Raw genomic sequence first — 12,838 nt, 5'->3', positions numbered from 1 at the left:
ATTTCTTTTTTGTGACCAATATAACAAGATTATCATTGAAACTGTGCAAACAGAATGTCTAACAAAACCTTTCTAAAGAGGCAACTAGTCAGAATAAATGTTCCCTCATTATTAGCTCTTGGTAGGGTTTCTAAATGTGTTGTTGAAAAAGAAATTATACTGAGAAAACATCACCAGTTATAAAAATTTAATCAAGAATTTGTTTAAGCCTGCCTTAGATGCTCAAACTAACATACCTGATTTCCATGAAAAATGAAGATATGTTTCAATAGTGTTTTCTGTGGTCTAGTGCGCTACATCTGAAAGGAAGTTGCACATCAAAGGATTTTTAATGGCATCTAATCTGAAGATATGCATTTCAGATAGAAGATAGGAATAAGAGCCGAGTTTATCATTATAAACTTTTTGAGAACATCCTGCCATTTTCCCTATTAATGGGAATCAATGACAAGATACACTGTAAATATTACAAAGCAGTATAAATGACATTTGCAAAAAAAATTGCCACCAAGTTTCTTTCTTTTTTTGTTTGCAAGCCCTTTGCCACCTTCGTCTCAAACCCTGGGAAGCAGCATCTGCCGGCAGATTCACGTCGCTCGTTACACAGGCTCTGAGTGACTCGCAGGACCATCATTACCACAGCCTGTAATTGGCCTTCAGGGAAAAAAAAAGAACTACACTCATTCATCCATCTATTTGATTCTAGCGCTTGCTGGAAGCAGGCACTGCAATAAAAGAGGAAAAGGAAACATGGAGAGATTTTACTAAAAAGGTAGGAGAGAGTGGAGAAAGACATGCTAGGTTGGACTCGGGTCTAGTTTTACATATAGGTAGGATTTTTCATTCATTCATTCATTCATTCATTCAAGAACTATTTGTGCAGGGCCTACCATTTGCCAGCTGGATGATAGACCATAGGACAGAATGGGGGAAATAAATAATCACACCAAGAAGCATCAATCAGTGACCCTGAAAAAGAGAAACGAAGGATCTTTTCAGGGAATTGGGGGAAGCTCCCAGGAGACATAGAATTTGAGCTAAAATCTGGAGGAGGGGAGTCCTGGGTACGCAGGAGAAGAAAAATCTTTCGTGAGAGTGGTTGCAGCACAGCAAAGTCCCTGTGTCTAGAGGAAGCATGGAGAAGAGAAACTGAGAGAAAGACAGCGTCCAGGGTGGAGAAAGCACAGAGGAAATGCTGTATGAGCTGAGACTGGAGCTGCAAACAGAGCCGGACAGTGTAGAGCCTTATAGAGCCTCATATGAGTGACCTGTGGAAGGTTTTAAATTCCAGTGACCAGTGCATTACCTCCCTAAACCTGTGCCCCTGGGCTTAAAATCCTCTCACTGGAAGATAAAGCATACAGACCAAGAGCTGGCTGCCCAGACTGCTAATTGGGAATCTTGGGTGGGAATTTGGATGTCAGAAGAGCTATACAAAACAATGTGGTTCCAAAAAGTCAACTTTCCTTTCTACATATAAGTGTGGGGTCCTGCTTTTGGGTTATTAAAGTGGTAAACAGGGCCTGGCCCAGTGGCATTGTGGTTAAGTTCTCACGCTCTGCTTCAGCAGCCTGGCATTCACTGGTTTGGATCCCAGGCACTAACTTATACACTGTTCATCAAGCCATGCTGTGGCAGCGTCCCACATATTAAACAGAGGAAGATGGGCACAGATGTTAGCCTAAAGACAATCTTCCTCAAGCAAAGAGAGGAATATTGGCAACAGATGTTAACTCAGGGCCAATCTTCTTCACCAAAAATAATAATAATAATAATAAAGTGGGGAACAGAACAGGATCTCTGAAGGGAGGTCTGGAGATAAGTAATAATGCAGGAGTGACTGGTTGTTTTTTTTTCTCTTTATTTTAATATTCTTAGGGAAGTTATAAAGAGAAAGATTTCAAACCATGATAACAAATAGCTTCCTAATAGAGTGACCCAAAGACTGAGCAGGCTTTCAAGGGGAAAGACAGTTCTCATGCTTGAGATGTTTGTGTACAGACTTGACAGATGTGTCAGATGCCTGAAGCAGATATGGAGCGATGATACTTAAATATACAGTAGCCAGAAAGTTTGCCCTTCTTGACATTCTTTATTATGCTGTGAACATTCTCCTGTTTAATGGGCAACATTTGTTGCCTCAGTGGGTATAAAACAACAAAAGAGTAGAAAAATGACCCTTGATCATCAAAAGCCAGCCAAAAAGACTTGAAGAACTCAAATCATAAAAGTTTTGTCCTAAACAAAATATATGAAGAGCCAGGCTACAGTGCCCCCTAAAATAAAGATCCTTTAGGAGGAGAGATTTTAATATAAAATAATGAAGTTAGAAGCTGAAGTTTCTGAAAATTATCTGTGCTGTAACCATGTCAGGTACCTGATCCCTACCTCTAACCTGGTCCAAACCCAACTTAAACCTTGATAAGGAAGGGGAAATCAAAAGCAGGGTAGCCCCCTGACACTAGCTCCCCTCCCCTAATTCTTCAGTAGAATCAGGGAGATGCAAGGCCCATCATTGTCCCCATGTCCTAGGGAGCAGTACAGTAGAGAAGACAGTTTCCACTGCCAAAAGCAAGACAAGAGAAGTATAACGTATTTAGCGCTCCTAGGAAGCACTGGGATAGGGCACAGAAACTTGAAAAGGATTTTCTATGTGAACAAAAAGATGTAGCTATGGCTTTGGGGGTAAACCAACAGTTGAAGGCCAGGAGTGCAAGGTCATCAGTATGTGCTATTCACTTGTACTAGTTAGTTACTACAGACATCCATTTTGATCGTCTGTGTCTTTGCATTTTGATTTTTAGATATTTTTAATATATTTTGATGATTACCCCTCATCACTACAAAAGTCAACAGGATATCTGGTAACACACCAGATCCCATCCTCCCATATGCTGGTACTCAATAAGTTCCCTTAGACAGGCAAAAGAGAGAACAGAAGAGGGTTCCTAAATTGAGAGTATATTTCCATTATCCAGAAGAATGATAATCTCAGAATAGAATTTAAATTCAGTTATAGAAAAATGATGTTACATTCCCTACACCCCTGACTATATGAACTGAGTCATACATACATACACATATAGAGATGCACACACACACACACACACACACACACTCCCCAGAGTTTGTAGCAACATGAAATAGTGGCTTTTCATGTGGATTCTCTTTCGTGATCCCCATCAATATGAGACAGGTAGTGCTAAATCAGAACTTTGTTTATCATCTAAAACAAAAATCTCTTCCCCTTAAAGAGAGGAAAAATTACTTATCTGAGAGCAAAATAAATTCAAACATAAATATATAGAAGTAAATGACAACAAAAACACTGAGCCAAATAAACTTAAGAATTCTCCTGGTAAATATCATCTAGGCATCAAGACTCAGCAAGGATGTTGTTTTATGCAAAGTTTCCACCAAAGTCATGGTCCCATTCTCACAGGCATCTCAAGCCTAATGAACTGCTCAGTAGAGTATAGCAGCCTAAATGCGATCCTTTTCAAAACTGACTGTAAAGAGACTATAGTCACTTTAAGTCAGAGAATACTGGCACGCAATCCCCTGCCTTTGAGCCTGGCTGTCAGAACCATTTGAACTAAAACACATCACCAAAACAGGTACCCACATCTCTTTGTCTACATCTGGTTGGTCCCTGATGTCTGCTTCTGCTGTTTTTAATATTTATCATCTTACAGTTAAGTACTAGGGAAAGAATTGTGGGAACAAGCTGTAGAAGTTAAAATAGGAAGATAACTGGTGAGGTTAGCATTTCAGGAAAACAGGCTGATGGGTGATCAGGGGATCACAGAAAGTTGCATTCATCAATCTTGCTAATTTCATATTTGTTAGTTACTTGGTGCTTGAGGCCACATTGTAGGTGACTGAGGTAGGAATAGAATCCAAGTCTTTTGACTTCGCATCAAGGTTATTTCTACTGCACCAAACTGTCTTTAATCATATTCTGCAATGTGGGAGGCTAGAGCGATTTTGGGAAGCCCAAGAGAATGGAAGCCTAACTCTGCCTGGTACGCGAGTTCTTTACCAATGAACTGAGAATACAAGAACAGTGGGTAAGATCGATTCAGTTGGTAGCCGATCAGTAAACCTACAAATAACGGTAAATAGAAAGAAAAATTCTAATTACAGAGATTAGCGTCCAAAGAGGCACAGGAACCAGAAAAAATCATGTTGTAAGTCTGTTATTCCAAGTTTGTACCAAAATGCCATTCTTATACTTAGTTTCCTTTTCACCAGTGTTCCTCCTTCATATAGACGCGTTTTGGAAATTTTAATAGAGATAATGTGTAAATAGAGTCTCCTTTTTCAAAATCTGCCACAATCTTCTCTCTTTCAAATCTTGTATTTGTAATGAGAATCAGAGATTGACGTCAGGGTGACACAGAAGCTGCATTGGTTCCTACATGAAATTTTCCATTTTATTAGGATTTTGAAGTGAGCAGGGCAAGCTTTCTCTCAGTTCAAGAGAAAACCTTAGCAACATATGAAGACCTTAATGGAAAAAAGAAAAATGGAAAATCTTGCAGGGGTGCCTTCCTTTAGTCCAAGTGGTGGCTGACCTGCCTCTATTTCCACACCTTTGAGCTATCTGGTGAAGCTGTGAGTGCAGATAAAGAAGCTGTGAAGGATATATTTGCCCCCAGCTGTCAGAGCTTTCTGGAATTGCTTCAGCTACAGAGCGCTGCCTCATTCAAGGTCACACCCATGGCGACAGGAGTGGATGGTCCACATTCAGTAACTGATCAGGGGTGGGGTATAAAGCCCAAGCCATTTCAGATCAATAATGAGCACACTGATGATCATTTTAGCTCCAGGGCTTCCCAGTGGCATCAGCTAAGGCTGTTCAGCCTGCATCACAGCTGACTTCTCTCTCAGCCCAGCTTCCTTCTGGTCTCGTCTCTTCCACAGGTGTTGTTCAAAAGTCAGCCATAATAAACATTCTACACACTAAGTCTCTTTCTCAGACTCAGCTTTCCAGAGAACCCCACCTGCAACAGTGGTCTTTCTGTTATAAAGTGATATGTATATTCCTGAAAGCCACATATTCTGCAAAATTGTTCATGAAAAATAACCAGGCTTTTGGAAAAAAATAAGGTTAGAGGGAAACTATTCAAAACCAATGCAACTGAATAAGTACAGCACCAACAAAACCAATAACAATTGTAATAAAAATGCTAACCAGTTAACTCTCCAACCACAGTCAGTGGATCCCGACAGCCTTAAACCCTGGCTCATGCTTCCTCCATCAGAATGTGCCTCCCTGAGGGCACTTGCTTCCAGGAGAGGCCAGCCTCGTCAAAATTAAAAAGAAAGGGTAGCCTTCTTCATCAACCACATTTTTTTAACCAAGGGGAAAATATACGTATCTATTCCATCCTTTCTCCTTCCTCTTGATTTTATTTAGGGGTGACAATGTACCCAGATGAATGTTCCATTCTTTAGGCTCCCTTGTAGCTTGGGGTGACACAGTGCTGGCCAAGACATGGAAGTGGAGTTTCCAGCTTTGCCTGATATACAGGACCTGGGGAAGGAGCTCAGGGAGCAGTAACAGAGGAAGATGCACACAGTTGTTGTTACAGCCCGTACCTTTCACTGTTAATTCTCTCCAATCTGACCTATAAATTCAATGTAATTCTAATGGAAAATCCCAGCGGTGAGTTTGCGGAAATTGACAAGCTGATTTTATATTGTATATGGAAATGCCAAGGATCAAAAAAAGCTGAGACAATTGCAAAAAAGAAGAAAACAGATACCAGATATCAAGACTTCTTATAACGTGATAGTAATTAAGAGAGTGTGCAATCGATTCTGGGAAAGACAAATAGAGCAATGAAACAGAACAGAACATCCATTCTTTTTCTTTTTTTCACTTTTTGAACTAATTTTAGACTGAGAGAAAAATTACAAAAATAGTACAAAGAATTCCCTTATATCTGTTACCCCATTTCCCCTAATGTTACCATCTTGTAATGGATTTTTAAAAGAAACTTTAAATTTGACGTGTGAAGTTTTGTTTAATTTGTGGTGGGTTTCTTTCCTATTACCTATGACCTTGAAAACTTTTCCTCATGTTTGTTAATGAGTCATTAGTTGTGTTTGCTCCTTTGCAAATTTTCTACTCTGATAAACTCCCAATCTTTGGAGTCTTTGTGTTTTTCTTGTAAAGTTGCTGAACTTTCATATTTCAAATGTGTTCGTCCTTTGTCACAATTGTACAAATAAGTTCAACTTATTATTTTTCTTTTAATTTTTGATACAATAGTTTTTAGCTTTTTAGAGATAATTTAATTTTTGATACATAGTTAGCTTTTTAAACCTTAATTATTAGGTTTTTAAGTATTTAAAAATCTATTTGTATTTTGAGACCCATTTTGCTCTCAAGGTGGCACATTATCCTATTCTTTGAGAATATATTTTGAATTCTGAAAAGAGCTGGAAACCATTCAAAGTCAAATTTGGCAACCAGAGTACAGATAAACAAATATCATTTTGGTAAGAAAATGGACAAACCAAAAAACAAAGCTATCTGCCAACTGTGATGATAATATAATGTTAACATTATGATTTTCTTGTGTGATCAAAAAACTGCTTAAAAGCCAATTTCAAAAGAATTTTTAAAATGGCAGCATCAGTTGGATTATATGCACTCCCATGGAAACTAATCTGAAGGATAATAGAGAAAATTATTTCCGCATTATGACTCTTATGACATGGTGAAGAAACACGTGGAGTGGAAGGAAGACTAGAGGGACCAAGCAGAGCTGTCAGCTCCATCCCTATTAAGATGTAGAAGCATGAGCAAGTTTTGTAATTCCTCTATTCATTCAACAAATATTTGTTGGGTGCTTGCTGTGTGCCAGGCTCCATCTTAAGTACTGGAGATATGTTCAGAAACCAAAACCAAAGATCTTTGCCTTGTGGAATTTGTGTTCTAATGGGGAAAGGCAAAGAATAAACAACATAAGCAATGACCTAGTAGGTTAGAAGATAACTAGTTCTATGGAATAAATTTACACAGAGAAAGGGCACAGGGAGTTTAGGTGTGAAGGGAAATGACATATGCTGTTTTAAATAGGTAGCCAGGGATGACTTCACTGAGAAGGTGACAATTTAGCAAAAGCTTGAAGGAGGTGAGAGAAAATCCCAGGCAAAGAGAAGAGCAGGAAGCCCCTGTGGAGGGCTGGTGCCTGGTGGAGAAAGAGACAAGAGGCTACTGTGGGTGAAGTGGAGGGAATGAGGGAAGGCAGCAGCTGATGAGGAGAGAGAGAGAAGGGAGAGGAAAGGGGCAGATCTGGAAAAGTCTGAAGGCCGTTCACCACACTGGCTTTTCTCTTGAGTGAGCATAGAAGCTGCAGGAGAGTTTAGAATGCCATGATCTGCCTTATGCTTTAGTTGGCTCACTCTGGCTACTCTGTGCTAAGAACAGACTGCGGAGGGACTAGGGTGGAAGTAGGAGACTAGTGGAAAGCTGCTGTGATAATCCAAATGAGAGATGATTGCAGCCCGGAGCAGATAGGAGGGCGGGAGGTGGTAACTTTGTAGAGAAAGGGGTCAAGTTCTGGAAATATTTTTACTTAATATTCTCATATATATTGATCTAAATAATTTATATTAAATGGTGATTATGATATCTAAATTATCTTAGTGAATGGCTATTAGTTTTAATATTTCTTAAAAAGCTGACTAAAAGTGTGCAATGTGGAGCTGACCCAGTGGCACAGTGGTTAAGTTCCCACGTTCTGCTTTGGCAGCCCTGGGTTTGCTGGTTTGGATCCCAGGTGTGGATCTATGCACTGCTTGTCAAGCCATGCTGTGGCAGACATCCCACATATAAAGTAGAGGAAGATGGGAACAGATGTTAGCTCAGGACCAAGCAAAAAAAAAAAAAAAAAGAGGATTGGCAGCAGATATTAGCTCAGGGCTAATCTTCCTCAAAAAAAAAAAATACATAAAGAGAAAGAAAAAAATTGTAAAATGTTACAGAAATGTGGATTTTGTGATCAGAAGGAACGAACATATGTGCTGGAGTGGAGACCAAATGTGCAGTCTAATTATAAGATTTTGCCTGAGAATGGATGAGGGCTCTTTCTCGTTTTAAGAGTATGAGAAAAATCTTAAAGGTCTGTATAACTGACAGTTTGAGGGCCCATTCCCTGTTGGCATTTTAAAGGTTTTGCCCATCCAGACATGATAGTTTATCGATTGTATTCTCAGACCTCATTAGAAGGGCCAATTAAACGTGGTTTGAGAACCAAGAGATTAACATGTCTGGGGAGAGTATATAATCTTCCTCTAGGCCAGAATGGGAACTATTCCAAAGAAGTACACTTAGCTACATGTATCTAAGGCCTTAAAAATTCTAAAAGTGAGGGGCCGGCCCGGTGGTGCAGCGGTTAAGTTCCACTTCAGTAGCGTGGGGTTTGCTGGTTCGGATCCCAGGTGTGGACCTGGCACCGCTTATCAGGCCATGCTGTGGCAGGCATCCCACATATAAAATAGAGGAAGATGGGCACGGATGTTAGCTCAGGGCCAATCTTCCTCAGCAAAAAGAGGAGGATTGGCAGCAGATGTTAGCTCAGGGCTAATCTTTTTCAAAAAAAAAATTCTAAAAGTTAGAGGAATAAGCGTGTAATATGTCAGGCTCCATGCTAGGTGCTTAGATATGTTATCTCATGTCATCTTCATAACAACAACATAAAGTATTTTTAATCACATTTCACGGGTGTGGAAACTAGACTTACCGAGGTAAAATGATTTATCCAGGATCTACAGTTAGTGAGTGACAGAGGCAGGATTTAAATCAGTCTGCATGCGTGTAAGTCTGTGACCTTTTGCTCTATCTTACAATTGAACTATGCAGGACTCCATGGCTCCAAGGTGCTTAAAGGGTCGATGCTAGGGAGAGAGCATGGATGGACTCCAGTCTTTTCCAGGATGACTGTAGGGATGGGTCTCCCATAGAGGAGATGTGAGCAGTTAGGGTTTCCACACCTGGCCATGCATTAGAATCACCAGGGGTATCAGGGATGTAAAAACTTTTATTTGAAAAAGGCTTTCAGATGACTTCTAAGTAGGCAGCCTGTCACTGGCCCACTATTCCATCTGGGATGGAGAGAAACTCAGAATGAGGGGTAAGGACAAAAAGTGACAAGCAGAGAGATGGAGCCCATAGGAAGCAACCTGAAACTCACTGGCACAAGAGTCTAAAAAATCTGGGCTTCATGCAATTTGTGTCAAATGCCAACAATTTTTCTTAAGTTCCGTTTCTAAGCAGCAAATGTTTTTGAGGTGCTAAGACATCATTCCCTGCCTTTTGAAGTTCTCACGGAATCACAGAAAACTAGAGATGGAAGGCACCTCAGAAATCAGTCCCCACCCTTGAAAGCTGAGGGGAGCAAGCCTCAGAGGGGTAAGCGGCTCGCTGAAGGTCACGAGAAGCCAGATCGGGTGGTGGTCCACTGCTCTTTCCACCAAGCAAATCTGCTTTTCTCAGTGTTTTTTTTTTCAATGCTATCAGTCATCCTACTGATAAAACTCAGTGGATATTCCCTGGGTTTGATTTGATTGTGCGATCTTGCCTGCCTACAGCTGTCCCCAGGAAGAAACTCTGAGTATTGAGAAAGCTACTTCCTGTCCACACCGTTTTAATGATTTAGATTTCCTCAGCAAGCATAAGACACGAGGTTGGTTTTAAATGTCAGGACTTTTCTGTATTTCATTTTCATTTTAAAGCTTATTTTAATATAAATGCGGGGAGGGAGGTGAGCAGGGGGCTCTTTCCGACACTCACGTAGTTTCTTTGGTTCCTTTAGGTCTCTTCATCCGCCTCTCAGCCATACATTTAATTTTAAACAAACCGTATTTTCTCATGGATTTCTCCATTACATTTGTGCCAACATATTTTGGAAAGAAAAATGAAGGAAATGTTTGCCCCCCTGAACCATTCTCCTGCCCCACGGCCTCCTCTTCTGCTTTAAACAGCAGTTCCACATCTGTAGACAGGTCTCTAGCTGGAATATTCTCTGTCTGTGCGAGAAGGAACCGAGCGAGGCCTAATTGAAGGAGCAGCTGGTCAACAGCACTGACTTGAGCAGGACGAAGAGAAATCACATTAGAGTTTGTTCTCATCCTGGAGCAGCTGCCACTCATCTGTTTTCCCTTTTTAATTCCTTTCTTTCTTGATATTTTGGGCAAAAGAATCAGGCCATCTTCCTCCTGGTGCATCTACAGCTATAGAGAGAGATGTGAGGAATGTGATTTTAGTCTTCTTTTTTAGGGAGGGGGTCATTTTTATAAAGTAACAAATATTACATACTTTCATATCTTCCCTTTTGTCTTTCCCTCTTTTTAAAAGAGTGTCTTTCCTTCAAAGCACCAAGGAATTGTAGGAAAAAAGAGGAAGCTACGTTGGAAGATCCCGGTCTCGTCAAACGGCCATGATTCTGGTTGGGCTCCTGCTGTTTGGTAAATGGGAGTGACAGTCTGAGACATTCATTAAGGTTGTTCAGCTTGTTCAGACACCAGGCCCTACTTGTCATGAAATCGCTTACTTAAAATTTTACTGAAAAACATGGAATTCTGATTAAATACAATAAACCTGCAAAACCAAAAGACATCACTGGGCAGTAGGTTCTGCCTAAAGCTTATCATCTAAAGGGGGAAGAAATTTACTTTAAAATATCTAGCTCGTTAAAGTGACATGGCTTAACAGGACTCTGAGGACTATTGGGATTAGGACTATTTCCTTGGACCCAGCATCATGACGCTAAGTAGCAGAGGAAAGCATGGAGAAGAACATGACTTTGGGGAGATATGACCCTAAGAGATGGAGACCTGAGGAACAGACTATGGTTCTCTTTTTTCAGCCTCTTTTTTCTCTATCTTACTTGGCCATGAACTAACCTAAACTCTTTTCTACCTGAATTCCATCTCCTTCTTAGGACCGCCCTCAGCAAAACTATGAAGTAGGTATTATAAGTTGTTTTCTTACAACAAACAACTAGCATCTTCACATTCTCCATACCCACCAACTCGTTTTCTAGGAAGCTGACAAGGGTATGCTATGTGGGGTGCCTGACCTTCTTACAGAAAAGAACAAGCTATTCTTTGCAAAGGGAAGGGAGTACCACTTTCACTTCTCACCCATGAGCCCTGGAGTCAACTTGGGAAGTGGTAGATCTGGAGTGAGTGTTGGGTACAGTGAATGAAATAGAGCTTAGAAATCTAAGAGGCAGCATCTGGGTGAAAACTAAAACCAAATCTGGGTGAACTACACAAACCAGTCATGATTGCAAAGGGGGTGATGGCTGGAGGAAGATCCAGGTGAGAGACAATAGGGGGACTGAAGCCCGGGGAAGCCACATGAGAACTACAGGGTTCAAAGCATAAAGTGGGAGGTAAGGGCTGGGATAAAGCAGCACTTGGATGCTCTTACTATGGGACTTAGGAGTGGTGCGGTGTTCTTAAGGCATCTGCTTGTTTCACCACACTTTCCCCATCTGTGCTGGTAATTAAGCTATAAACTCTCAGCTCCCAACTCTTCCTTCTGTATTCTGCTCTGCGATGCTGGGCTGGGGTCTTACTGACTACATGGCTTCTTTGCCAGCTGTTTCCCTGTTAGGCTCAGCCCATTGGAGATGCTGGAAGGAAACTGCCTCCCAGTAACTCGGGGGAAATGATAACACTTCTTTGAGTCTCAGCTACCAGACACAGAGTGGAGATGACAGCTGCATCGCTGGGCTATTAGGGTTAAACAAGCCACTCAGCACAATTCTAGAGTAAATACTTAGTGCATGTAGGGAAAGGAGGAGGTTAGTCCCCCACCCTAAAGAGGATTCTCCCTTCAGTGAGTCAAGGCCCAGTATCAGTCAGGGAAACAGAAACCACACTAGGTGTTTTAACAGAGGGAATTTAATACAGGGAATTAATTAAAAAGACCTTGGAGGACTGAAAAAGAAAGAGAGGACACTGAAGTACATGGAAATGGCAGGGAGCAGCTACCATCCTAGGCTGGGGGAAGAAAGGGAAGAGGTGAGGATGATTAGAACATAAAGCTTGGAAGGGGGCACTGGGACCCCATTTTCTGTGGAAAGGACACTGGGTATCTCAGAGGAATGTGGGGAAAAAAATGAAAGCAATTGCCACTGCCAGGATGGGGCTGTTGCTGAGGCAAGTCTGTGAGGATATTTTCCTTTTCTCTTCTACTGCTAGGAAGCTCAGAGTCCAGTGGGTAGCCCACCTTTGACAAATGACTTTGTGACATTAGAGCTGCAATGATTTTTCTCATCTTACTTTATCTGTGATAATTTTGTTTCAACATATTTTATCTTATATTATATACTTCTTTGTGAATCTCCTCAAAATGTTTTGGAAAATCCCAGAATATTTCCACCTTACATCTTCATCTCTGCATTCATCTCTAACTTCTCTACTTCCATTTATACCCTATTTCTATTGCTACTTATGCCCCATCTATACCTCTCTCTGTACCTTTATGCACAGCTGTAACTATGAGGGAGACAGGTAAACCCAACTCTGTAATTTTCATTTGTGTTTTTAACCCAAATTTGCATATGAAAGCATTATTAGGAAGCTTTTAACACAAAGACAGCTCACATCTGTTCTTCAACCTCCACTGTGTTCCCATGAGAAAGCCCTGCATTGACAGATGTACTAATGGGCCTGTAATACAGAACCCCAAACTTAAAAAGTTCTAACCCATCAAGAAATCCCATTCATCATTTCATTTTTTGGAAAGGATATAAAAAATGAAATGTCAGAGCTATAATGTCAGGACCGTTTAAAATGTCAAGTGCTTGTT

Source organism: Equus caballus, chromosome 19, assembly GCF_041296265.1.
Source record: "Equus caballus isolate H_3958 breed thoroughbred chromosome 19, TB-T2T, whole genome shotgun sequence".
Lineage (NCBI taxonomy): Eukaryota > Metazoa > Chordata > Mammalia > Perissodactyla > Equidae > Equus > Equus caballus.
Note: the sequence above shows the minus strand (reverse complement) of the source record.